The sequence below is a fragment of the Castor canadensis genome, chromosome 12 (assembly GCF_047511655.1).
Source record: "Castor canadensis chromosome 12, mCasCan1.hap1v2, whole genome shotgun sequence".
Taxonomy (NCBI): Eukaryota; Metazoa; Chordata; class Mammalia; order Rodentia; family Castoridae; genus Castor; species Castor canadensis.
Window position 1 is genome coordinate 58975194 of NC_133397.1, and position 27080 is coordinate 59002273.

Below are 27080 nucleotides of genomic sequence, written 5' to 3' on the forward strand. Positions count from 1 at the left end.
ACCCATATTACCATCCAAACCTCCAGGAGCTGGGTACAGTTGCCCTATTTCTCTTGGTCATGACAGTCAAGTGATCCTCAGAATACTGCAGCATTTAGCTGTGGACACCAGGCTACCATATTGTCCTTCTATTTCCCTTCAATCACACCCTTGAGGCTGTAATTGCAAAGCAAAACAACCTACCAACAAGAAGAGGGATGAGGCCTCGTATATTGGGTAAGCCTAGGACTTCAGCCAGAGCATTTATTCCAATACTGGCTCTAGTACTTAACAAGTTTTTAATCCAAGGGCAAATTTCTTAATTATGGACCTCAGTTTTCTTATCTGTGAAATGTTAACATCTACTGGTGATGTTGTATGAATTAAAGAAAAATTTGTGTAAGTCACTTGAAACACAGTGGACACCTTATATTATCATCATTATTACTGTGATTATAATTTTCACTTACTTTTATTAATACAATTGATACTTTTGGTTCTCTTGCTGTATGTTGTTCTTGAATAGAGCAGCAAAGGAGATTATTCTGTTGAACAAGACAGGTTGGTAGACACAAATAATAAGTTCCAAAGAAAAATATATCACAGATTTCAACCTAGAAATTTAGAATTCACTGGTCTGAAGAGCGAACTTCTCATTGAGTTCCACTGCCAGTTGAGTTCCATTCCATGGGGTTCCTCTCTACCTAAGCTGGTATAGCAGCTTAATGGAGCATCTGCCAACCAAACTCCCTCAACTCAAGTTCAAACAGATATCTCTATAGACCTAGGAACAGCAACAAGAGATGGGGCTGAATAAATGAAAGCAAAATTTCATGACGTCTAGTCTCTGAATCTCTCTAGCACAAGAACCTTGGGCTTAAAACAACTTTCCCATTCTATGAATTAGACCAATTCTGATAAAGATTCCCTGGAGCCAATCAAACAGCTAGTGGTTCTTGAGGGAGGAGCTTTGAAGGGATAAGAAAGACCAGCTCTCAAGTACTCAAGAAGCAAGACTGGCTGGGGTAACCATGCTAGAAAAACTGACACAGCAGAAATGCCAGACCATATATGGATGTGTGTCAAGTTCTGCAAGAGGGCAGGTGTGACAGGCAGCACATCACCAGAGGACATGATAAAATGGGCCTTGGGGGTCATTTTTGTACTCAGGGTAGAGTATTGCTGTGGCACAAGGGGAAGATTGAGAGAGAGAGATACCAAGCAGAGGCACCAATGGGGGACACTGACAAGGGAAAAGACCCTCTAAACTAAATCACTGAACACAGCAACATTTTGGGTTAGTGCTGCTAAGACACGCTGGCAGTGATGGAATGGAGAGGATCGATGGTGTGACAGCCCATTTCACAAAGCACGGAGGGAACTGAAACCCAGTGCATTTCCAGGAGATCTGCAGTAGGCCCCTAAGTACACTTTTCCTAAGATCCTTCGCTCCACAGGATAACCCCAGAAGTCCAGCTGAGTTTCCCATGTTATAGTGACAGCTCTACCTTAGAAAGAGCAGATTCATGATGCCAGAATTAGCAAATAAAAAAAAAGAATTTTTATTCACTGCTTCTCTGACTTCCAAATTAAACTGAGTGTCCTTTATTTTATCATGCAACATGAGAGATACTCTTTTGGAATTTCAGAGTCAATTTCATTATTTCAAAAAGCCTTTCCACCAAGCAAGGGTAAATTCTATCTTTATTGTCCAGCCTTAAAGTTAAATGCCAAGATATCACCATCAGCATCAGCACCAAAGTTCCTCCTTTATTCAAAGCAAAACAACTGAGGCCCTACAGCGAGAGAAGTCAGCTTTCTTGATAATTAGTTAGCTTTCCCTCAAGGTCTAGTTATTGGAAAGGAAGTTTTCATAAATGAAATACTATGTATAAATCTTTACTCTATTCTAACATCCCAGCCAACAAAGTGCCCGTGTCGCTAAAGCAAGAGGCTGGACAGGCAGAAAGCAAAAGGGAGAAGGCAATACTGTAAGCCAATCCTGCAACTCTTCTTCCTGCTCACCACTGTGGCCAAAAGAACCTTTTGACTGGCAGCAAGGCTGCTAAGCCTGGGCAGGAAAAGGGAGGCTAGATTTCAGCCAAGTCAGGGATTTATGGCCATTTGGGGAACTCTAGTGCCATTTGAACAAATTTTCACTTGAATCAAATTTTGAAAAAAAACAGTCTTGCTATTTATTCCTCTACTGCTCTCACTTCCCAGGAAAAGCAAATGCATGTCCTAGTTTCCCCACTCCATAGCATCAGAGAAAGCCAACTTCCTCTCATATGCTTCAAACTTAGAGTTTGAAGCACACCCACTGTAAATGAAACCATCAGCTCCTGCATGAGCCCTACTGAGTCTAACTCTAGCTTCTCGGTCTTTTGACCAAGAGACACTGGTGCCTGTGCTCCTTACCCAGCTACACACACACATACACATGCATGCACACATGTACACACACACCCCACATGCAACCAGACTTCTGGATTTCTCTATTTTTGTGTAGAGGGGTCTCTGACTGCAGCAATGATAGTGTATAAAAGACAAGGAAGAATTCATATCCTTCTTTTCACATGTGATCCCCAACCTCTGACATCTTTACTACATCACTTTTTAATTAGCTTCTAACACAGGCTCCATGCCCTCACATTTGACCTTGATGCCATTTGACAATGTCAACATTCTTCTCCATGAAATGCATCCTCCCCTAGCTTACACTGCAGTCTCCTAGTTCTTTCTCCCATGTCTCTCTTTTTCTGCATGCTTCTTCTCAGAATTCTTCCAAAAAACACAAAAGTCAGTGGTTTCCTTATATACAAACCAGATGCAAGATAGGATTAAGAAAAAAAAATCCCTGTCCAATAGCAAAAACAAATATAAAATATTTAATAATGAGCTTAAGAGGTGTGCAAGTTTTATATCATGAAAACTATTGAATGACCAAAAATTTTTGAATAAATTTAATAAACCTTATTTTTAAACAAAAAACTCATTATTGTAAAGATGTCAGCTCTGATTTATCTAGTGATTCAATTTCAATTTTAAAACTTCTAACAGAATATTTAAATTTTAATTTTATAAAATAATATTAGTCAATTTAGAAAAATAAAAATTGAGAAAATTCCAAATAGGAAGAGTAACCCAGGATGACTTAGTCTTACCAGATATTAAAAAACATTATTTAAAGTAGTTATCAAAACAATATAATGTTAATATTCAAAAAGGCAAGTGACTAAAACAAAGAGTCAAGAAGCAAATTATAAGAAAGACCAATGGGAACAAAGGACATGGATAAACAGTTTGAACCAAAACATCATACATGACCAACAGATATATGAAAAGATGATCAAGTTCTCTCATATTAAATAAATGCAGTTTAAAACGATGAGATATCATTTTCATCTCCAAGTATACAATTTAAGACTTTGCAAATGCATAGTATTTATAAAGCAATAAGAATAAAGCACACTTATACTTTTTGTAATTGGCCATATAAATTAGTACAACTTTAGAGAATAATTTAGTAATGTGAACAAAAATTTATGTGTTTAACCTCAGATTCAGCAATTTTGTCTTAGGATCTGTCCCATCAATAAATAGTACTTGCCCCATTGCACAAATATGTACATAGGAAAGTTCATTGGACCATATAATACAGCAAACAACTGACACACCTGAATTTCTATCATAGTTTAGGTAAATTGCAGTGTTGTCAGGCTATATCATACAACTGACAAAAAGAACAAGAGAGTTCTAAATACATAGACATTGAAAGAATACATTGTAATGTGAAAAACCCAAATTATGGAACAATTTGTATGACATGATCTCGTTTGTTTATAAAATTAAATGTTCATACATACATGCTTATATATGTAGAGAAAAACGTTGATCTATGTATGCACAAGAAACCATCCTAAAAGGCTCTGGGAAATGGACACAGAAAAGCAGAAGGAAAACTTTTGCTTTATTTTCTCTTCTGTATACCTTTAATTTTTGCTTTTTACTATAAGTATGTAGTACTTTTATGATTAAAAGAGAAAGCATCATTCTGATTAAAAATATACTTCCCCCAGAAAAAATCTCATGGATATCACAAATACAACTCAACATTGGTAATATTGAATTGATGACAGAAACATAGAATTTTTGCAAATTTTTCTTCTCTAAGACAGGGACTTGCTAAGTCAGGATGGCTTTGTTATCCTCCTGCCTCAGCCTCTAAGTCCTGGGATTACAGATGTGTGCTACCACACCCTATACCAGACTTTTGCAGTTCTTGAATTGAAAAAAACTAGATGCTTTCTTAGTCCTTTTGGGTTGCTATACCAAAATACCTTAGACTGGGTAATTTATAAACAGTGGGTATTTATTGCTGTTCTGGAGGCTGGGAAGTTCAAGATCAAAGTCCCAATAGATGTGGTATCTAGTGAGGACAGCAACTTGTATGTATCATCACATGGCAAAAAGGAAAACAAGCTTCCTTGGGCCTCTTCTAGAAGTTTACTATAGATGATCCCCAACTTACAATTACTTACAATTGTAAGTTGTTTTTTTGTTGGTGGCACTGGGGTTTGAACTCAGGATGCCATTAAGGACACAAAATTAGGGTAGAGAATTTGATTCTACCCCAGCTCTGCCTTGAATTTGCCATGTGATCTCAGTTTCCTTACATGTAAAGTGAAAGATTGAACTTGATGGCATTTGTTATCATCTGAATGTTTACATCCCCTCCCCCCCAACTTGTGTGTTGAAACACAAACCTCAATACAATGACATCAGTGAGTCTTAGGGGTTTGAATTCATGGCCTCAAACTTTCTAGGCAGGTGTTCTACCACTTGAGCCACTCCACAATTTACAATTGTTCAACTTAATGATTTTTTGACTTTTTTTTTTTTCATTTTTCTTTTATTATTCATATGTGCATACAAGGCTTGGTTTATTTCTCCCCCCTGCCCCCACCCCCTCCCTTACCACCCACTCCACCCCCTCCCGCTCCCCCCCTCAATACCCAGCAGAAACTATTTTGCCCTTATCTCTAATTTTGTTGTAGAGAGAGTATAAGCAATAATAGGAAGGAACAAGGGGTTTTGCTGGTTGAGATAAGGATAGCTATACAGGGCATTGACTCACATTGATTTCCTGTGCGTGGGTGTTACCTTCTAGGTTAATTCTTTTTAATCTAACCTTTTTTCTAGTTCCTGGTCGATTTTTTGACTTTATGATGGTAGGGAAACAATATGTATTTAGTAGAAGCCATACTGCAAGTTTGGGATTTTGATGTTTTCTTAGGCTTTTGATAGGTGGTGTTATATCCTCTCTTGTTGCTGAATACCTGTAGTGAACTACTAGTTGTAGTCAGGAACTAATACTCCAGGGTGTACTGTGTTGCTAAGCTGTGATATTGAGTAAATCAGGTGCATTAATTACATTTTTTCACTTACAATATTTTCAATTTACAATGGATTTGTCTGGATATAATCCTATTGTAAATCAAGGAGCATCTACAAGCCCATTCATGAGGGCAGAGCTGTTGTGACCTAAGACTCTCCTCGATGTCATTGTATTGAGGATTATGTTTCAACACATGATTTGGGGGAAGGGGATGTAAATATTCAGATGATAGCAAATGCTATCAAGTTCAATCTTTTACTTTACGTATAAGGAAACTGAGATCACATGGCAAATTCAAGGCAGAGATGGGCCTAGAATAATCAAATTCTCTGTCCTAATTTTGTGTCCTTAATGGCATCCATTTCTCAAATCTCCCAGTGTAGAAAACATGGTGTGATCTGAGATTGGGCCCCAACTCTAAGCTGCCTTTCTTCTCCATTTTCTCCATATCACAATAGCTATGTTTTCTTTTCTGTTTTTATGGGACTGAGATTGAACCCAGGACCTTGCTCATGCTAGGTACGTGCTCTCCTACTGAACTATATCCCCAGCCCACAACAGTAGTTTCTAAGAGTTGTATTTTGGGACTGAATGTATAGCATTCAGTAGAGCACCTGCCTAGCAAGCACAAATCCCTGAGCTCAAACCCCAGCATGATACAAAATAGAAAACGAAAACAACTACATTTCTACATCTGCTTCCACACCATATTCCAGGCCACCTGATGCCTCCTTGCCAGTGATTCTGTTGCTTATGTCACACATTCTCTACTTTGCATATTAAAATCTCTTGGGGAGATTAAATAGTTCACTGAGATAAGTTCACACTCGGCCTGTTAAGTCAGAATCTCTGGGTGGAGGAGGCAGGCTCTGGACTTTTTTAAGGTTACCCAGGTGTTGTAATGTGCAGTCAGCATTGGAGCACCATCCTCCAACCTCTTTCTTGGTTTTATGCTTCTACTGGTCCTTGAAGACCTCTCTGGAAATTTTTCCCTGATGTAAACTTGACCCTTCCACCTTGCGCATACCTCTCTAACTGGCCTTTCTTTATGAAATTGAGGATAATTTTATGTGTTTGTAAGCTCCTGGAGGGACAATAGTAACATCTTACTCTTCTTTGAACTGCTGGTGTTTATCACAGAATGTGACTCATAGTTGATGTCCAATAAATACTTGTGGAACTCTCCCTCTCAGCCCACATAAAATCAATTCATCTTCACATGATCTTTCATATCTGCCTCCTCCATAATAAATCCACTGACTCTATAAAGTTGCAGTTTTTGTCAACTCTACCTGAACTATTACCATGGCCTTTTCATTCTTCCTCCAGTCTCTCTCTTTTTCAGCCAGTCCTTCCCATCACCATCCTGGTACAGGTCATATCACTTCTGTTAAAACTTACACAAAACCAAATCCAGCTCTAACATGAGGTTTCCAAAAACAATATTTTTCTCTTAGCCAAGTTATCCAAACCATGATAATTAGGAAAAAGATTACTACATGCCCTTTCAAAATCATCCTCATTCTTTAGATAAAGGTAACTTATATAAAACCAGGATGCTACAAAATATTTTTTTTTGCCAAGTAAAATTGCAAACATATTCTGTCTGGTAGAAAAGTTAGCTACACAGATTATAACTTTACTATTCTATGGAACATTAGCCGGATTTTTTTGTTTTATTTTGTTTTGTTTTTTTGAGACAGGGTCTCACTATCTAACTGTGCATTCTTCTTTCTGCCTCCTTTCCTATATTGATAATTTGTGCCTAGGCCTCTCAAACTTTTTTCTGAACCAGCTTATGACTCTGATATTTCCATAATTAATGAGTTTTTCAAAAATCCATGGTCTCAGTATATATTGGTATGAGAATTTATATTTAACCAGTTTTTAAAATTGTATTTTGTTGGGCTGAGCATGTAGCTCAGTGGTAAAGTGCCTGTTAGCCATGACCCCAGCACTACAAACAAATAAAAAGAAAGAAAGAAATTATAATTTCACATTTTATACCAGAAATTCAGCCACACTGCATATTTGCCAGTGCAGCTTCATGATTAGAAGCCTTTGCTTCAGCTAAAACTTTACACCTTGCCCAATGTCCTTCAGAATCTCACTCATCTTTCCAGGCTCTTCTCCAAGTTTCCTTCCTCTCTGTGAAGACTTGTCTCATCTCTCAGCCTGTCATACTCCATACTTCTGTGTGGCATGCACTTGGTGTGTCTATATTCCCACTGGGGGAGCTCCTGTTCTGAATTCTACCAAATGACTTGCATGTCTTTCTCCTACCCCAGCATCCAGCGCAATGCCTGACCAGTAAATGTTCACTGACTATTTGTTTAATTGGGAATAATCAGTCTTAAGCAACCCACTATTTCAACACTTGGCCTCAGCCAAACTCTAAGCAATCTAATAGTTGGTGGTTGGGGTGTTTCCAAACATTTTTTAAAACCACAGAAGATGATTGAAATTGAACAGGCATTTATTGAGCACCTTCTAGGTGCCAAAAGCCAAGATGAATAAGGCATGGAATTAGGGTATCCTCTCAGGAGTTACTGAACTTGCCTTCCAAGCCTTCTGTGCTCTGTTTAAAAAGAAACATTAAATCGTAAATGAGTTACTGAGAGCTGCACAGGCTAAGTTTACGAAGTGTTTTCCTTGGCCTGCAGTGTCTTCCTGAGGTGGAGACACTGACGGCCATGGGGTTCTCAGCCAGTTCTGGCCCCCAGCCTCCCTGGGGTGGTTTGGCTCCTGGTTGGAAGGTAGCAGCTGCCCAGCAGGGGCCCCATCAGGACCCTAGAGACAGGACATGGACTAAGCCCAGCCTCAGCCTGGGGGTTCCTTCTGTGGGATTCCTTAGTAGCCATGTATTACCAGAGTTCTCTTTACACCACAATCCCACAAGCCCAGCTCCAAGTTTGGCTCAACTGTGCCGAAAGGTACAACTCTTGAGTAGATACATAGTCCAACTACATCAAAGGGATGAGTTGGAGACTACCCAATGTCCCACCAATGTTGCACAACAGTTCTCCACTTGCTGCTTTGGGCTTCAAAGGGATATTATGTTTTAATGAGCTGCTGTATAATTAATCAGCCTTCACCCCTCCCAGCTGAAATTACTGACGGAAATAAGCAAACACCCCAAATTTGCTATTTCCCTTTCCGAATGCCAACAGTGAGGAAATGTTCCCATGTAAATCAAGACTGGGTGTGGATGGGTTCTGGGCTCCAACGAGTCTACTCTCTAACCTCATAACTCAGACTCACTGGAGATCTTGGCTCCTCCAGGGGACGTCAGAGGTCACAAACCTTGGCCTTCCTTATATAGATGTATATATACCATGCAGAGGGGATGGCTCTTGGGGTACAGACTGAGGCCATCTCAACTATCCAAATTCCTAGTCACAAAACCAACAAGGACCACAGGAAGCCAGTGGCTTTCAATCTCATCTCTGCCCATGTCTGTGTTGCTTTAGGCAAGTTATTCACCTGCCTGGGGCTCAGTTTCTTTATCTTGATAATTAGAACACTAACCATTATAACAATCTCTTTATTCAGTGGCAAGTGTAGTGTCATAACTAAGAGCGAGTGCTCTGGAGTTAAGCAGCCTAGGTAACATCTTGGTTTCACCATTTAATGGCAATGTGACGTGAGCAAAAATCTTACTGTCTGTGAGTCTCGGATTCCTTATCTGTAAAATGGGGAGAATATATAGCTAATTTATAGGGTATTATCAGCATAAGGTGAAATAAGGTAAGTAAAATCACCTCAGTGTTTGACATACACCAAGAACTCCACAAGGTTAATTGGTAATATTATCATTATCACCTTTTTTATTATGATCAAGCAGTGTGCCTTCAACATATTATCTTGTTTAATCCTTACAATAACATTGTGAGGACATATCTATTTTTATATCTCCATGTGATAGGTGAGGAAATGGGGACTCAGAGAGCTGAAGTAATTTGGTCAAGTTAATAATAACTAGTAATAGTAGGTCTAGGATATTTAAAAATCTATGCAAGTGTAGAATTTCCATAAGGATTTAAGGTGACTTATGCAAAGTGCTGGACTTGACACAACAAATTCTGAATAAATTTAATGATAGTTGTTGGAAATGTAAAACAAACACTAAGAAATAAGGCAAAACAGCTTGAATTCCAGTTCATCTACATGGAGGAAGGGACCCACGTTTAATGAACAGAGAAGCTGGTAGCAAAATGTGGGTCAAGGTCTTCTCCTTCTGAGGCTGTGGCAGAATCTGAGTGTCTCTCACCCTTCCTACTTCTGAGGTCCTCTTTCCTTTTAATACCAACTAAGTGTAAATATTTCTACCATACATAGCATGGAAAAACCAGAACCCAGCTCACATACCCATAGATGTACTTCAGAAGGCCAACAGTATCCTGCCTTTCTCTGGTTCTAAATTCCTCTGCTGAGCTCGCTTCTGATCCCTACTTACCTACAAGAGGCCTATGGCTGCATGCCTGCCCTCTGGTCTTCCCAAAAAGGTGGACATAGACCCTCCCTTAGTCCCTAGGCACCACTAACCACAGACATTGTATTTAAGACCCTTTATGAAAGTTCAAGAATTAATGTAACCCAACAAAGGACACAGGTTAAAACTGTCATTGGTCATTGTCCTCAGCACACAGGATTTCTTTACTACTGTATAAGAAATTACAGCTTGGCTAGCTATCATTTTTCCAACACCCTCCACCCCCAAATCAAAAACAAGCCATTTGTCCAAGTCCCTTCTCTGAGTTTTCATCCATTTGCTAGCCTACCTGCCCAAAACTCAGAATACTTCTCATTTTATGGAAATCAAGTTAGCTCTCTCGTGGCTTGAAATTGCCCTCACCTACAACAGTGTTTCTTATAGTGGGGTCTGTAGAGTGGTACCAATCCATAAACTTTGGTTTCTAGTGCACGACAAGATAAATACAGGTATTAAGGTTTTATAGCATCTTGACAGTAATTTTATGCCTGCTGAATCTAATAATAAAAAATATGGGACTTGTGCTTTGTACGTCTTTTTATTTCATGTTTTAATAATATATTTTATTGTATTTTACAAAAGTACCTGTCCAAAAAGGATTGGAATTTAAAAGTTGGTTCTTCACCATGGATCATTTGAAAGGCACTGACCTAGACTGACCCAGGAGACCTGACTTATGGAATCCAAATATCTTTTTATCATCTATTCCCAAGGAAAAGAGCAGTTTTTTTCCACCCTGAGGAATTCTGCTACTCTCCTAAGGCAACTAGATTAACACAGAAAATATTTTTTTTCCTCCCCATCAGCCACAAAAAAAATCAACGCATGACTTGCCAGTCATTGCAGCTTTTGGGGTAGGAAAAGACTGTAATAATAACAAAAACGTTCATTTATGCCATCCTTTAGCATTTATCAATCATATTTATATGCACCATTTCATTCACTGTCCATGACATCTCAATCAAGCAGCATTAGTATGCACCTTACTTTATGGATGAAAAAACCAAGGCCTAATGTAAATGTTTTGTCCACACTGACTCACCTAAAATATTACAGCAGGACTCAGAACCATTGATTCAGTTCCAGGCTTCATGCCCTACACTCCATGCCTTTACAATGGGATCAACCAACCCATCAGAGTCATTTCAATGAAAGTGTAGACACCCAAATTTTTTTTTGTCTTGTCTTCCAGATCTCCAGCTAGTTCACAAAAGTAGCTGGTTTTTAGTCTCTTCTCATGCTGCTGCACCTAGAGACCCATGTCCACAGCCCTCTCGCCTTTGTTCCTTGCAAGTGCTGCCTCATAGCCCTCAGTATCTACCTACCACTTTCTTGACTCAGAAGAAAATAGGTCAGGAGCTGCCAGGGACCAATTTTAAGAACAAAAAGCAGAGCTCAAAGGGAGGCTTGAGCTTTCCCAATGGTGTCCCTGCCTTGAACCCTGCCATCATAATTTGCTGTTTTTTATAAGGCAAGCACTCTGGATTGACGTTAAGTGCCTTCATAGGGCATAGCCACATGCTGACAAAAGATGACCAAAACAAGTGTGAAGCAAGAGTTGAAAAACAATTACAGTTTTAATCTGATTAAGCTATTGCCCAAAAGAAAACCAGACGGGTTTTTCAGAACCTTGCTTCTGTAATTCTGATTTCTTCCATTTTATAGCACATAAATAATTAAAATTATGCCCACAATACATTTGGTTTCAGTCAGCAGGCATACTGAAGAATATTACATTTAGTAATTTACATACACCGGAAACATAATACATTAGATTATCCAGAAAGCTAAGAGCAGCAAGCAACATGGACAGATCTCTTATGTAATGTCTGCAAGAACCGATTGCAGGCACATAAAGAGAGCTTGGATTTTCCTAGGAACCATTTTCTTGCAAATGAAACATTTAATTACGGAGCAGAGTCCATAAATAGACCGTTAACACTGGGAGGGGGGATGGATGCAGCTATATTGCTGGATTAGCAGGGGAATAGCCTACAAGAAATTCATCAATGCCATAGATAATTAATTACAGCTCACCTTCTCCCCACATCGCCATGCCTTTATCAGCCAGCGTTGGGGAAACAGCAGATGGCTGACCAAATACAGAATGCAATTTTCTGTCAACTCATTACTTACAGAATCATAGATTAGGTATGAGACCCCTAGAAGGTCACCTAGGCCATCCCCTTGTGCCCAGAACAATCTGCACCAGAGCCAACTCAGTCACATGTATGTATCTATCTCTCTTTAGTCACAAAGCACTCTCAATAAACAGGAATTTTGCTGTCTGCAGAAGCTTGGAATTTCAGGGACATTGAATCTTCCACTGGGAAATGGTCCTTGAAGACAAAATTCTTTAGAACCTTTTCCTCATCAGTGTTTGAGTCTGTGTCCCCAGAGGGAGACAGAGGTCCTGAATCTGCACTGCCTGCTGGGCTCTCCAGGAACACTTGTAGGGTGGGCATTCTTTGTTTCTTCCATTCCGCCATTGATAGAGACCAGCTATACTGCACAAGACTTCTCATCCCCAGGGTGTTTTTATGAAAGATTTAAAGGACCAGTGAAAAGCTTCAAAAGCCTTCATGACTATGTTAAGGTTATACATTTAAGTTGAAAGCATTTGAAGTTCTGGACTTTATTTTTATCCATATGTTTCAGGACTGCCTGGTTACTCACACCATATATATATATATATATATATATATATATATATATATATGGGAAATAGAAGTCCTTGATTCCCCAAAAGGCTCTGTTTTTCCCTGCCTAGGTGTAGCTGGGGAAACTTAATCTTATAAAATAATAGTGTTTTAGTCCTATCCCAGGGAAAATGTTCCCTCGGCAACTGTCTTTTCAAAATTGAATTTCCATCTGGGCACAGTGGTTGATATCTTTAATCCCATCTATTCAGGAGGGAGAGATCAGGAGGATCATGGTTGGAGGCCAGTCAAGCCAAAAATAAAAGTGGGTGAGGCTCCATCTCAACCAACAAGCTGGATGTGGCGGTGCGTGTCTGTAGCCCCAGCTATCCAGGAGGCATAAAGGATTGCAATCCAAGGCTGGCCCCAGAAAAATAACTAAAGCAAAAAAGGGATGGGGCTGAGGTTCAAGTGGCAGAGCACCTGCCAGCAAGTGTGAGGCCCTGAATTCAAGCCCAGTACTGTAAAAAAAAAAAAAAAGTTTTTAAATTCCCAATCAAAAGTCATTCTTTTTCAAGTGGATTTATGTATTTAGGTGAATTTTGGTGTCTTAGATTTCATTGTTCTTTCTGTCCCCTAAGAAGCTATCTTGATATATGAAGGGATTATTTTATTCTCTTACCAGGAGGGGAGAAGGTTTTCTGGAAACTCCCTGGTGCGGTTGCATATTGCCTGGACAGATCTGTTCCCTAGAGTAGTGACAGTGGAGGTGACAACAACTACTATGGTTTGGATAAGTGTCCCCTAAGACTCATGTGTTAAAGTCTTGGTCCCGGACCCACGCAGATATTGAGAAGTGGTAGATCACTTAAGATGTAGTTGAACCTTTAAGAAGTAAGGCCTTGTGAGAAGTGAGGTCACTGGGGTGTTCTCTTGAAGGGATATTGGGATGCCAATCTCTTCCTCTTTCTCTCTCTTTGCTTCCAGGCCACCACAGGGTAAACAGGCTTGCTGTGCCATATGCTCCCACCATGATGTGTTGTTCTGTCATAGGCCCAAAGCAATAAGGCTAAGTGACTATGGGCAGAAACTTTTGAAACTATGAGCCCAAATCAACCTTTTCCCTTGTCAAGTGGGTCATCTCAGTAATAGAAAGCTGACTAACATATGACTAACACTGTGCTTCTTTTTGAGGTGTGGTAGGGGTGAAAGGGCACAGTTATTTGGGCCCACTTGCTGGTACTCAGCACTGGAGTATGTGGTCCCTGCCCCTTGCTTCCATCCCTAAGACTCTGCCCACTGCAGCCTCTTTGCTCTGACCATGGGCCTCCGGCAAAGGAATAGGCCCTCAGTCCTTTTCTATCCTTTCACCAGGCAGATGGGCTCTCCTGGGTTTCTTATAAGTCACATCAGATTTTGGTAGCCAGAGACATGGCCTCTGACTTTTCAATCTATCCTTCTTCTATTGCTTAGCCTCCTTGTCACCACACCTCCTCACCTCCTCAACCATTGCGAATGTCATGATTCTCTCTCTCCCTCTCTCTTTCTTTCTCTCTCTCTCTCTCTCTCTCTCACTGTCACACACACACACACACACACTTACACAAGACTCAAAAAGCATCCCAACACCCCACTATCCCAATGTGTACCTCCTCATGTTTATCAGTGCACAGGGAAAGGGAACCCAAGGGCATTAGAGAAACAAAGGCACTCAAGCCTGATTTCCCCTCTACTTGTACCATTCTCCTTCCCACACTCCTTCAGTCCAGAGAGGCAGGTTTCCCTGTTTGCTCTAGCATGACTTTCCCAACCTGAGACTGTGACCGCCTCGCTTAGCCATCATAGCAGAAGAGGCATCCTCTTCACTTATTCTATAAGTGCAGTGGCCTTTCAACTATTAGTTCACTTGTAAGGAGGTATTATTCAGGGTAAAATCTGCTGATTTGTTATCTCAGAATATATTCTTACTACACTCAGTTTTCCTCTGCAGTCCCTATGCTCTAGCCACAGTCACACCCAGTCATGCATGCATAAGACATAGGCATGAGTTCTTTGTGAATTTAGATGAGAGAAAATGGTGGCATCAAGATTCAGACTGACAGATTGTCCCCATTTACTAACAGACCAAGGAATAGGAGTGAATCCTTAAATTCTTTTCCAGAAAAATCTATCATCATGAAAGAGTCATTGAGAAAAACACAATGGAGATTGTTGGTTCATTCCATTATCATTTATTTTGAATCTTGTGGGCTTACAATATTCCACCATATGTCAAAAAGTTTGTCAAATGCCTTCATGCATGATACCAATAATCTTCAAAACACATGAATACATGCACAAATAGAATTTTTTAATAAATAGATCTCAAATTAATGTTTTCGAATTCTATCACCTTATCAATTATATATATGAACTCTCAGTTAAACCTATGTGAATCCCCAGTTGTACCCCAGTTATAGCCACAGTTGGATATGTAGTAGGCTCTTAAAATGGGTGATGAATGAAATCAAACCCTCTATGCAATATTAAGGTGAGACACCAGCACCAGTGATCAGTCTTTCACCTTCCTATAGTTTTTAGTAATATGAGAACAAACCTCTTCATCATAGGGTGTTTTGTGAGGAATTTTTTTTCTCCAATCATTTATTTTCCAGCTCACTCCTCATCATTATGTGTGGAATATACAGCATTGTGAAGAGATTTATGGGACAGATTTTAATCTCAGCTGCAGGGCATGCATCAGTGCTTATCTCTAAATGGAGGTGTGTTTTATGTGGTCATTGTTTCATGTGATCACAGGACTTAGCCAGCCAAATGACTGCATACCTGAAACCCAGGAGAGAGAGAGAGAGCAACCTTTGGGGAATACAGGAGGAGCTATCTATAGCAGAAGGAAAGCGCCTGTGAGAAAGGGTTCTGCTACAGACTCCTATGCCATGGCCCATAAACCCAATTAATCTCAAACACAGTTGGTAGAAAGGGGGAATTCGGGCTTGAGATGGGAAAATCTTACTGGTATGGCAGATCCCCCAAACCATAGTGCTTCTCTAAGTGTGAGCTCACCTAAATCATATAAATGCAGAAGCCAGATTCTTTCCTGGAAACCTGACCTCCTCCCCTCTGCATTCCAGGCTAAGAGAAGAGTTTCATGCACAAAAATAAAGGGATCCACAAGATGTGGTTTAAAGTTGCCATCGGAGTTCCAGTGACCTCTCCCTGCCCTCTGAGGCCCCTCCAAGCTGGCTTTCTCATTAGGGCCTCGGGAGGAGCTGTACAAGTTTCCAAGGGTAGCAGCTCCTGTTACAGAGCCAGGGAAGGCCTCACTTAATGTCCCCTAAGGGCCTTTGACACTTGATCCCTGGTCACTGTCTTCCAATGACCTAATGGGTCAGAATATGTCTTTCAGATTGGAAAAATGTTTTTGAACTTGAGCACTCACATGTTTTCTTCCAGAGAAGCCCATTCTAATCAACCAAAATGGACCTTGACTGTGTTCATTCCTTCACTTGTTCTTGCACTATTTATTAAAGGTCTATTCTACAAGGTAGTACGCATGAAACTAATTAAAGATCAGAATTCTCTAAGGCTTAGGGTCTATTTTTTACCAGAACTATCTTCAAAGGGTTGGCAAATGATATAAGGAGACAACTGCCCAAACAAAACTTTAAAAGAAAACGAGGCCAGGGTCATTCCACTTCTCACCCACATAGGTTTGGGGGAAGAGAGCATGACTAAGTAGAAAAGCAATGCAGCCATCACAGACCACTGCCCCTGTGGATCTATAACCATAAATCAAGAAACAGGTTACAGCCTAAAGGATGTTCAGGGAAATCATGAGGGACGTGTTAGAGCCAGGTGGCTGAATCTAGTCCTGCCCACCTCTCTTCCTTACCTTCCAGTTCTGTGTGTATATATGTGTAGTGAGTTGAGCAGTAAATATAGTACCAGAACCTCAGAATGTGAACTTATTTGAAAATAGGTTCTTTGTGAATGTAATTAAGGATCTCACGATGAAAATCATCATGAACCCTAAATCCAATGTTGGGTGTCCTTATAAGATAAGGAGAGAACACAGAGAAGCACGCAGAGGAGAAGACGTGCAGGTAGAGACAGAGAATGGAGTGATATGTATTTTAGCCAAGGAATGCCAAGGATGTCTAGAAATCACTAGAAGTTGAGAGAAGGGCATGGGATGGTTTCTTCCCTAGAAACTCCAGAATGAATCAACCCTGCCAATATCTTGAGTACAAACTCCTGAATTCTAAAACTGTGAAAAATACATTTCTGTTGTTCTAAACCACCCATTTTGTAGTAATTTGTTTCTACCACCCAAGGAAATTAATATAATATGTAAGTCACCAAATACTCCTCACCACTAGATCTGCTTCCTTCCTGCCATTGTCTTCTTCTGAAGAGGTCCTTCCACCTAGGCTCCAAACACCATGTTCTGTGACTAGAGGCAGGTAGGGCAGGAGACTGGCAACCATTTCAATTTCCCTATTCAGTGATGTGGAAGAGGCAGGTGATACTGGCTTGCAAGAGAACCCACATTTAGTCGCACCATGTTGGTACCTCAAAGTCAGTATTTACACCATGGAAATTGGCCAACACTATAAATATGGAGGACATTTTCTCTCCAGAGAGCCAACTGCTAAGTCTTTACCAGCACACCACTATCTCTACCTGTATTCAACATTTTCCAACTCTCTTCATTGCTCCACCTGTCCCACTTCTGCCGGCGGTTGAGGAGGTCAAGAAAGTGACACTCATGTTACTATAAGCAAAGCTACAACTTTCTCTTTACTAAGAAGGCAGTTCTTAAGCTCCATTTTCCCTTTGAGCTCTGTTCATTATTGTACTATTACACATGAAGTCAACTTCCCCATGGGCATTTGATTATTTATAACTTTAGAAAGGTTCTTTTGCACAGTTATTTGCCAGGCTTTCATCTACAGCAGGCAGCATTTGATAGAATTATGGAAAATGGCCTGAACCTTAAATGACAAACAGATGAGGAGGTCCGATGAAAATCACACATGTTTGAAGACCATGTGTTTTCACATGAAATATATATGGGATTTTTAATTGATGTTGACTTTAGCTCATGGTAACATTTTTAGCTATCTTAATTAGTGAGTTACAAGAAACAGTAAAGAAAGGAATGTGATCAAGGTGAACCACAGAGAAAATCTGGCTGTAAGTGACCTCTCCTTACCCCCATGCCTGCCTCAAGCCAGTCCTCATTATCTTGCTGAAAAGGAAGCATTCTCATCTCCTCCTTGTCCCTCTGATCACAGTGCCATGTGAACAGTCCTGCCTAATGTAGGATCCAGTAGTGTAGGATCCTAAATGGACATGGTGATATTCATTTTTTATGTGATTGGTAATACTAGTCTCCAAGAATTACTAGGTTTTCTGCCTTTGGAGCACATGATAGGTTGAATCTCCTAGATCTTGTGGTTGGTGTTAATAGCAAAAGGTGTTTTCCAGAAGATCTTGGTTCTGACATGGAAGAATTCAAGAAGAACACATGGGTATAAATAGGGTTTATTACATGTTAGGAAAAGGGAAATACAAAGGGGTACATGGTGGAGCACAGGTGCAGTCTGCTTGCAGAGAGAACATACCTTTCTTTTTTAGGTGCTTTAAAAAACCTACACTAACCCATGGGAAGGGTAGATCGAAGAGATTCCCATCCAATAATCAATGAGTGGAGAGGGGCGTGGGTGGTTCCCGGCCAGGTGAGTGTGGTCTGGGCCATCCCTGGGCAACCTGCATATGAGTCCCAAACTTTTCCTAATTATAGCCTTCCTCAATGAGACTAGTTCTGGATAAGGAGTTAGAAGAGATTGTGACACTTATTATCTGAGCCATACCAGTTAATTTCTAATTTCATTTCAATCCTTTCTTCCTTTTAGCAGAATGACCCAAGACATTGGAGACAGTAGCTACACCATCACCCTGAGTTCTAAAGACCTACTCAGCCCATTACATCCACCCACATCACACACACAAACACACACACACACACACACACACACACACATCTGAAATGGTCTATAAGTGTAAGTATAATCCTGTTTGGCAAGGGCACTGAAATGTGAAGTTTATTTATCACCAAAGGAAAACTCAGGCTCTCCTTTATCTGATAACACTAGGGTTCAAACAGTGTCAAACTCAGTTCTAATCTGAGCTCAGAAAATGAGTCCTGGGGACCATGGACTCAGCCAATCCTAAAACTCACAGATGGTGAGACCTGAAAGGGATTTTACAAATTAGCCAGGCCAATTGCATTATTGACTGCCAAGAAATCTTCAACCCAGAAGGGAGATATTTTTGCCTTAAGTCATCCATCTGGGTAGTGGTGCTTTTCTTTTTAATCCCACCTCTTCCACTAAGGAAGTTGATCTGATCACAATTTCTCTGGGTTTGAAGATCTTTATAGTATAGTTCCGCTGAGCAGTTTTGTGTTTGAGAGGATAGAATCTTGAGTCATACCAACTGGGCTTGACTTAGTAGTGAGACATATCAGCTATGGGCCTTAAGCAAGTTCCTTAAAGATCTGTGGGCCTCATGTCCAACTTCTGCTGAGTAAGGATGGTAAGAATGTTGTTGTGATGACATACAAAATGAGATCTATTTGAAGTACTTATTACAGTGCCTAGAACATGCAACAGTCAATCCAATGAACATTCACTGTTATTACATTCTTAAGGTTCCTTCCATGTTCCACTCCCAGGGAGGACAACATGTAGAGTGACTAAGAATACTAATTTAGTCTATTCTTCTCTACTATGGGTCATGCCTCCAATAAAACCATTGCAAGTTGAAAATAACATAAATTGAAAATGCATTTAAAATACCTAACCTACCAAATACTTTGGCTTAGCAATACAAAACCCTAGGTTCTTTGCCCTTGTGGTCTTAAGGCTGACAAGCAGCTGCAGCTCACTTTTCTGCTTAGCATCACAAGAGAGTATCATAGCACATTGCTGACCCAGGAAAGGATCAAAATTTAATTCTAAGTGCAGTTTCCACTGAATGTGTACCTATCTGCGCCATCACAAAGTCAAAAAAAATCATGGCAATCAGTATCCTAAGAAGAAAGGGATCTTGCCTTTCTTGAAAACTAAAAAATGCTAAGCCAATTCTATGTATTATTCTATCATTTGGATCACTCTAGAGATTGATTCATTGAAGATAATTTGTTATTTTGCCTGCATTATTCAGACAATTACCTTGGTTTTCTTTTTGCTTTAGATGTAAAGCCCAGGGCAATAACAACTGACTTCTTAGCCTTCATCTTCCCAGAAACCATAAATTCCTGTTAGCATCAAAAAGGGGAAGACATCCTTCAGAAAGTCAAGAGGCCTAGGAACGAATGAAATTCTTTCTCTGAACACTGTTTGATCTTAAAATGCCAATGCAAGGATTGTTACTTGAATAACAGTACCTGGAGACGTGTGCTGTTTGAATATCAGCAGGGAGAGAATACAGATTCAATACACATTTGCAAGACAATTTTCTTATTTATTTTCTCTCCCCAGGTCTCCAGTGAACTAACAGCCATCTCTAGAATATTTTTGGCAAAAGAAAAGTGCCAGCACTGTGCCCCACAGGTTACTCTTTCGAGATCATTGAAAAGCAAACACTCACTTCTCTCAGAAGGTTTTCCACCTTCTAGAGATAATTCTCTAGAAGTAAGGAAAAGACTTCTCATACCCATTGGAAATAAGACTTGAATGACGAGAAACACTGAGAGAGATAACATTTAAGTGTTCCCTGAATGAAAGCAGATTCCTGTATGAAATGAGACTGGTGAAAAAGAGAGCTGAACATGCCTAGGGCATAAGGAAGGAAGGGACCATAACAAGGAATAGGTTGGGCCCCCAATGTACAAGATTTCCACATACCTCCCAATTTCCTCTGCCTCCAGCTTTATTGGCAAGCCCAAGGCTTCCCTGCACAAAGACTTGAGTTCAGACTTGAGCTAACTAATATCAGCTAGCCAGCATTCTAGGACTTTTCACTAACCCAAGGACAAAAGTAACTACTGAGTCATAGCACAAGGAGATGATTATAAAATATGATTGGGAACCAGAAATGAGCTGTGTCTAACAGGGCCTGTCTGGTTTTCCTGACTTCTGTCCATGGCTTCCTGTTCCACTGAGACATGGCTCAAGGTTTTATCCCTGTAGACAACTAGATTTCAAGACCAAGCATGTATTCTTAGACCTCAAGCAGTAGATGGATAGAATTGGGTAGTACAAAAGAAGACAAGGGTATACTCATCCATGCTGATATGTTATAGATTTGATGCTGTAACATTTTGCTCTTCTCAAAAAAGATAGCATTTGTCTATGAGTCATCTGGGTCAGGCTTGGCACATCTTGACTGGGTTTACTCATGTACTTATGCTCAGCTAGAGGGAGTACTGAGGTTTGGCTGGACAAAAATGGCCTCTCTTATAATGATTTGGTTCTCCCCCATGTACCTCTATCATTTCTCCAACAAGTTACTTCAGGCATGCTCTCTTTCGTGTGAGTGGCAGAGGTCCAAGAGAAAAGGAGGAAATACATAAGCATTTTTTTCAATTCTTTACTTACATAGATTTGGCTACTGTCCCATTGGTCAATGCAAGTCACATGGGCAAGCTAAAATCAGAGGAGGAGTCTCCAAAATTATAAGGTGAAAGATGTAGAAACAGAGAGGACATTAACTGGGACTATTAATGAAATAAAGTTATTACTTTCATGTTGAAAGACTCTGTCAAATGTCTTATGATATTTGGTGTCCACTCATCTTTATGATTAAGGCAATGCAGGGTTGGGGATGTAGTTCAGTTGTAGAATGCTTGCCTAGCACGTGCAAGGTCCTGGGTTCCATCCCCAACACTTGAAAAAAAAAAAGAGGCAATGATTAGAAATCTGATGAGAAGCACTGTGAGGGGCTGGGCTTATGGACAGCTGGAGGTCACTGTAGGATAATCAGAAGAGAGCTGCCCTTTTTCATTAGAAGACTCCAGATATCAGCATATGGGCCTTTTCTTCAGACTATTTAGTTTCCCAGAGGAAAACATTCTGACCTCCTTCCTGGGATAGAGTATAGCTCCTGGTAATTCTGAGCACAAGTCAGAGAGATGAGCTGCAGTGATATAGTTCAATATCTAGATATTTATAGAAAACTCTAGTTTGCAGCTCCAAGCTTCACTTCTGCTCTCTACTAGGCCCAGAGTCCCAGAATCCATGCCTCTCAGATTCCTTTTTGCCAGAGATTATTCCTCTGGGCTGCTGTCAGGGATGGGTGAAGGACAGGGAAGCGTGAGAATGAAGGAGAAAGTGGGGTGGAGGGGCTTCCTGGTGATGCTGAATAGGTCCTTGGGGTTGTCTATGGTCTAACTGCTTTGTGCTTAGACTTTCACCCTACCTCCTCCCTATGGTGTTTGATGGGGCCTGGCATCTCCTAGCCTGGGGCCTCCCAAGCTTTTCTCTGTGGTTCTCTCTTTCCATAAATACTGAAGCTCCAACTTAAACATGGCTACTTCTGGGAAACTTAGGAAGGAAAGGTAAAAAATGAGCCATGTTTTCTGAGTTTTAATACAACTTGTTTCAAAGGACATACCAATTTATGATTATACCAAATATACATTTAACTTTAAAAGAAACATGAGAGGAAGAGGAGTTTTGACATTTCTGCTTGAGAGCAAAATTCCAATCTGAACCAATGGGTCAGGCCAGTTCATCTGGAGACTACATTCTGAACCACAATCTGTCCAGTCCTCTCGCCATGTCTTTTTCCTTTGTGGGAGGGGGGTAAGCAGCACTTTTCAACCTTATTCAGATCATAGCTCACACAGAAAATGATATTTGCACAGTATACTGGTTACTCGTGGCCAGAAGCAATGTGGTCTACTGGCTCTGACTCAAGCTACCCAAGGTCTTTCCCAGGCACCACAAGGGCCAAGAAGCATAACAGCTAAGCACACCTGGAATTCACACATGGCACTCCAGTTGGAAGCTGTGCCTCAAACTATCTATGGTAATGAATCCAGTCGTTCCCCCTTTTATTGCAGACTAAGATGGCCCTACAGTGAGTGACTCATACACAGCTCACATCACCTGCCACTTACCACCCACAAGTTCAACAGCAACCAGACTTGTCTACACCCTATTCAATGAGACAACCCACTAATCAAACATTTGGATATATTAGTGCTGTCAAGTAGATTTAAATGCTTCTAAACGCTTCTCAGTTTCTATATTTACCTTGTCGTGTACCAATAATAAAAAGTTCACACACAGCACGAAGACGTAGCCCACACTTAATCTTCTAAGACTGCTTCCTACCCAAGGAAAATTGAGAATCTGTGAGTCACTTTAGATCTATAACAGCTACGGTTTTCCTTGTTGCCTTTTTAAAAGTGTTTTTTCTGTTTTACTCCAGTCTACTTTGTGGGTTAATAGCCATACTCATACGCTTAAAACATTCTTCTATCTACAGAATCAACTCAAATTCTTAATTTTGCACCTGAAGATATCGAGAGCCAAAGAAATGAACAGACTTTCCCAAAGTCTCACAGTTGGTGTGTAGCAAATCTTTGTATCCAGCTTAATGTCTTTGTGAATGACTACAATGTAATGTGAAAAAGAAATGTGTATTCTGTCTGTTTCATAAATGTCTAACATGACTTTTGATAATACTAATTGTCCTAACTTCCAACTATCATCTAAAATAAGAATGGAACTGCCAACTTTACACTGGGTATATCCAGGAGTGTGGAGCTCTCTTTTCTGTTCATGAAAGGGTTGTCCCAAAGCAAGGCTCATGAGGCCAGAACTCCCTTGCCACAGTGGCCACGAGCTCTTTACAGCAGGTGCAAAGTCCTGTTAATCAGAGCAATTGTGCAGATGCCAAATCCCACCTGATTGCCAGGGCTCTAAACAAGATAGAACATGTTCTTGGGGAAGGCGGTCCTGCAATTCTGAAACCGTATCACTTGAGGAAAAATGGAAAGACTATCAGACTTCAAGCTGAAGAAGAGAAAAATTCAAGGAGACACAGAGCTGTTAACAATCATCTGAAAAGCTGTTATATAGCAGATGGATTACACATATTCCAAGGAGTACAGAAGTTCACAGGAGGAAATGTCACCTAAATGTATAGACAAGTTTTCCAGTAACCACAGCAGTCTAACAGTGGAACGATTGTTTTAAAATGTAGTGAGTTTCCTATCATTAGAAGTATAGAAGAAAGGACATTTAGAAAGGAATTACATATTGCCAAATAAAATACAGGTTGCCCAGTGAAGTTTAAATTTCAAATAAACCACAAATATTTTTTTCGAATAAGTATGTCTCAATTATTACACGATACAGACTTATACTTGAAAAGTATTTGTTATTTATCTGAAACTTGAATTTAACTAAGTCTCTTCTACTTTCATTTGCTAACTCTAGTCACCCTAATATTGGAAGAACAGCCTGGGCTATGATTTTCCCACTCTTTAAGATTATAAAAGGTATGCTGAGGCAACATGGCAGTTGTTGGTCTAAATGAAAAACATAATTTTTCTAAAGAAAAACTGCCCTCCCAAGTCTCTCAGCGCTAATACAAACTACCCAGCTGTTCCAGCCAGGGCCATCATTACCAAGCTCAATAAAATAGATCCTCTTCAGCTCTGGGGGATTGAGAGCTGCAGGGCTTCCTCACGCAACAATGAGAACTTGTCCGTTTTGTTTAGTAAACATAATGTTTGACACCAGGCGCTCCCCTCGTTTGTTTATATTTGGCTGCACTGTCAGCCGGGGGCAAGGCCCGTGGCTTCATGGTCAAGGACCTTGTTAGAAAGTAAGCAAAGACCATAGGTGTTCCCTGGAGAGAAGACAGAAGAGTTGATCAGAAGAGAATGAGTGCAAAGCATCCCTGCTTCTCCTAACACTCACAACCCTGCCTGTGCCACCTGGTGGGGGGCGGGGGAACAGGCCCATCATCATCTTTTTCCTAGAGCTCCAACCCTGTGCCTTAACTCAGAACTGTTTCTAGGCCTGGCAGGTCCTCTGACAGCTGACCAACCACATTGCCAGGTAAAAGAGTCCTAAACTGAAACAGAAAGCACTGGAATGTAATTCTGAATTTCCTGTCTTTCATCAGTGTAAGCCAGATGCTTGCTTCTCAGCAGCTCAGCCCACTGAGGGCGGCATCCGCACTCAGCCAAACTGTTAATGTTGTAAAGCTTCCAAAGGCTCATGGTCTTAAAAAGGGGAAACAGAAACTGAAGCAGGCCTGGAAATGCCTAGCCTGTTTCCCTTGGCTCTCCCCACACCTAGAGTCTCTGTTCAAAGCTGTCCGGCTGCACCTGAGTGTCATTCTTCAAAGAACTGATGATAGAAGCTGCGCATTACATCTGCTGTCGGGAAAGCTGACACCACCCAGCTGCTTGGCCTACTGACTGGGTGGGCATTCCAGCTCTGACCTGCTTCACGACATCCCAAAGAACAAAGAGGGTAGCAGGGGAAGAAGCACCCAGCTTTGGGAAAGGAGTAAAAAAAGAGGAGTGGAGAGGACCCAGCCCACTCCACAAATAACCAAACCCACTCATTCCACAGGCAGAACAAGAAAGAGGGGAGGCTGGCTTGTTAGGGACATGTGATCCCGAGTCTATATTAGCCTGCTCCAAAGCAAATCGATGTTGAACAGCCGGAGTGTAAACCCATTGACCTTGTGGCTTAGACCAAGTTGAAGAGCAGAGCTGGATGTGCTTGCAAATTAGCAGAGCTGAAAATAAACTGGATTCATCTATCTAGTAAAGCATTCAGCTTGGTTCAGCTATAACAGGATGGCTCTGAGTAGCTGTCCCACAGAAAAATAGCTATTTATTTATCAGCTGTCCCACAGAGCCCAGGGAGTCAAAATTCCAACTTTGTTCAATTAACCACCTGGAAAAGGAAAATGAATCAGAAATAAGGTTTCTGGGGGACCTGCCCTGAGCAGATGACATGCAAAGTCCACAGCAATCCATTTGGGCTGCATTTCCCAGAGGACACCTCAAAGAAGTACATACCTTAAGGTTGTTATAGTGCTAGGGGTTTTATTCAGCCAGGCCCTTCTAGGTGACTCACCAGAGAATTTCTGCATTTCATGGAAAGATCCAGAAGCCAGGGCTCCTACCCCTGTCTGCTTCTCTAGTGATACTGAGATTGGCCAAGAAGTTCCTCATCCTCATCCTCATCCTTATTCAAGCAGATGCTATACCCTCTTCATCTTCCAATTAGCTCCCCTCCCCCAACTCTCCACTTTTCCCCTCCCACATCATCCTAACCAGTGTGAAAAGATGATTCTGTCGTTACAAAATGGGATTGCCTCAGCTTACCACCATTCACATCAAAATTCAAATAAATGTCTTTAAAAAGAGAATCAAGAAAGAATGGAGTGGTGAGAGTGAAGAAATAAAGAGGACAATAGGGAAGGTGGAAAGAAAATGGGAGAGAATGGAAAATGGAAATGGGGAGAAAGAGAAAGTAGGGAGAAAGAAGAGATGGAGGAGGGCAACTGGCAGAGTACAAATAGAGACTATCACTCAGTTCATTCTTTCTGAGAATCCAAAGAGTCCCTTTTTTTTTTTTTTTTTTGTGGGACTGGGGCATGAACTCAGGACTTCTCACTTGCAAAGCAGGTGCTCTACTGTTTGAGCCACTCCTCCAGCCTGAGTTGATTTTTGTGTAAGGTGTGAGACTGAGACACTGACAACTCTCAAGTAGTCTAGAGGCTGTAGGATTCTGGCCTCCTCAGACAGAAATAATTACCTTCCATTATAGCCCTAAGGAGCCAGGGCAGGACTCTGGGAGACCTGGGGCCCCAGGGCGGATGTGGGTGGCATGGACATTTGTCCCACAGCCAGGATAAGACAGGACTCTAAGTAGGAGGAACTAATGTTATTTCTTAGTCTTCCTCTCTCTTCACAGGACCAGCCATATGATCCATATAACCAAAGGAACATAAGTCAGAATACACAATGGAGTTTTACTCAGTCATAAGGAATAATGATGTGGTGGTTTGAAGGTAAACTGATGCAATTGGAGGACATCATGTTAAGTGAAGTAAGCCAGACTCAGAAAGATAAAGGCTGCATGTTTTCTTTCATGCATGGACAATAGATCCAAAGATAAACATATACACAAAAAACAAGCATGATCATATACAAACTCAGATGTAGAACATGTTTGTAACAGTGGAACTACTCTATGGAACTAGGGGAAGGAGGGAAAGGAAAAGAGAATGGTAGAGCATTAACAATATCATAAAACACAGTATCTGTGAAGGTAGAGGATATGATATGTTGAAAGCTGTTGAAAGGGGGTGGGGTGGGAGGTAAAAGGGCGAAGAAGAGCAATGGAAGTGGTTGAATGGACCAAAGTAAAGTATACTCACAATGGGGATACATTGAGAAACCCCTTTGAACATCAGCTTAAATATTAATAACGAAGGACAGGACTATAAAACAGGTACAGTGGGGAGGGGTACTTGTGGAGGAGGGAGGGTGAATGAAGGAAATTAAGGTGAGCATATATGATTG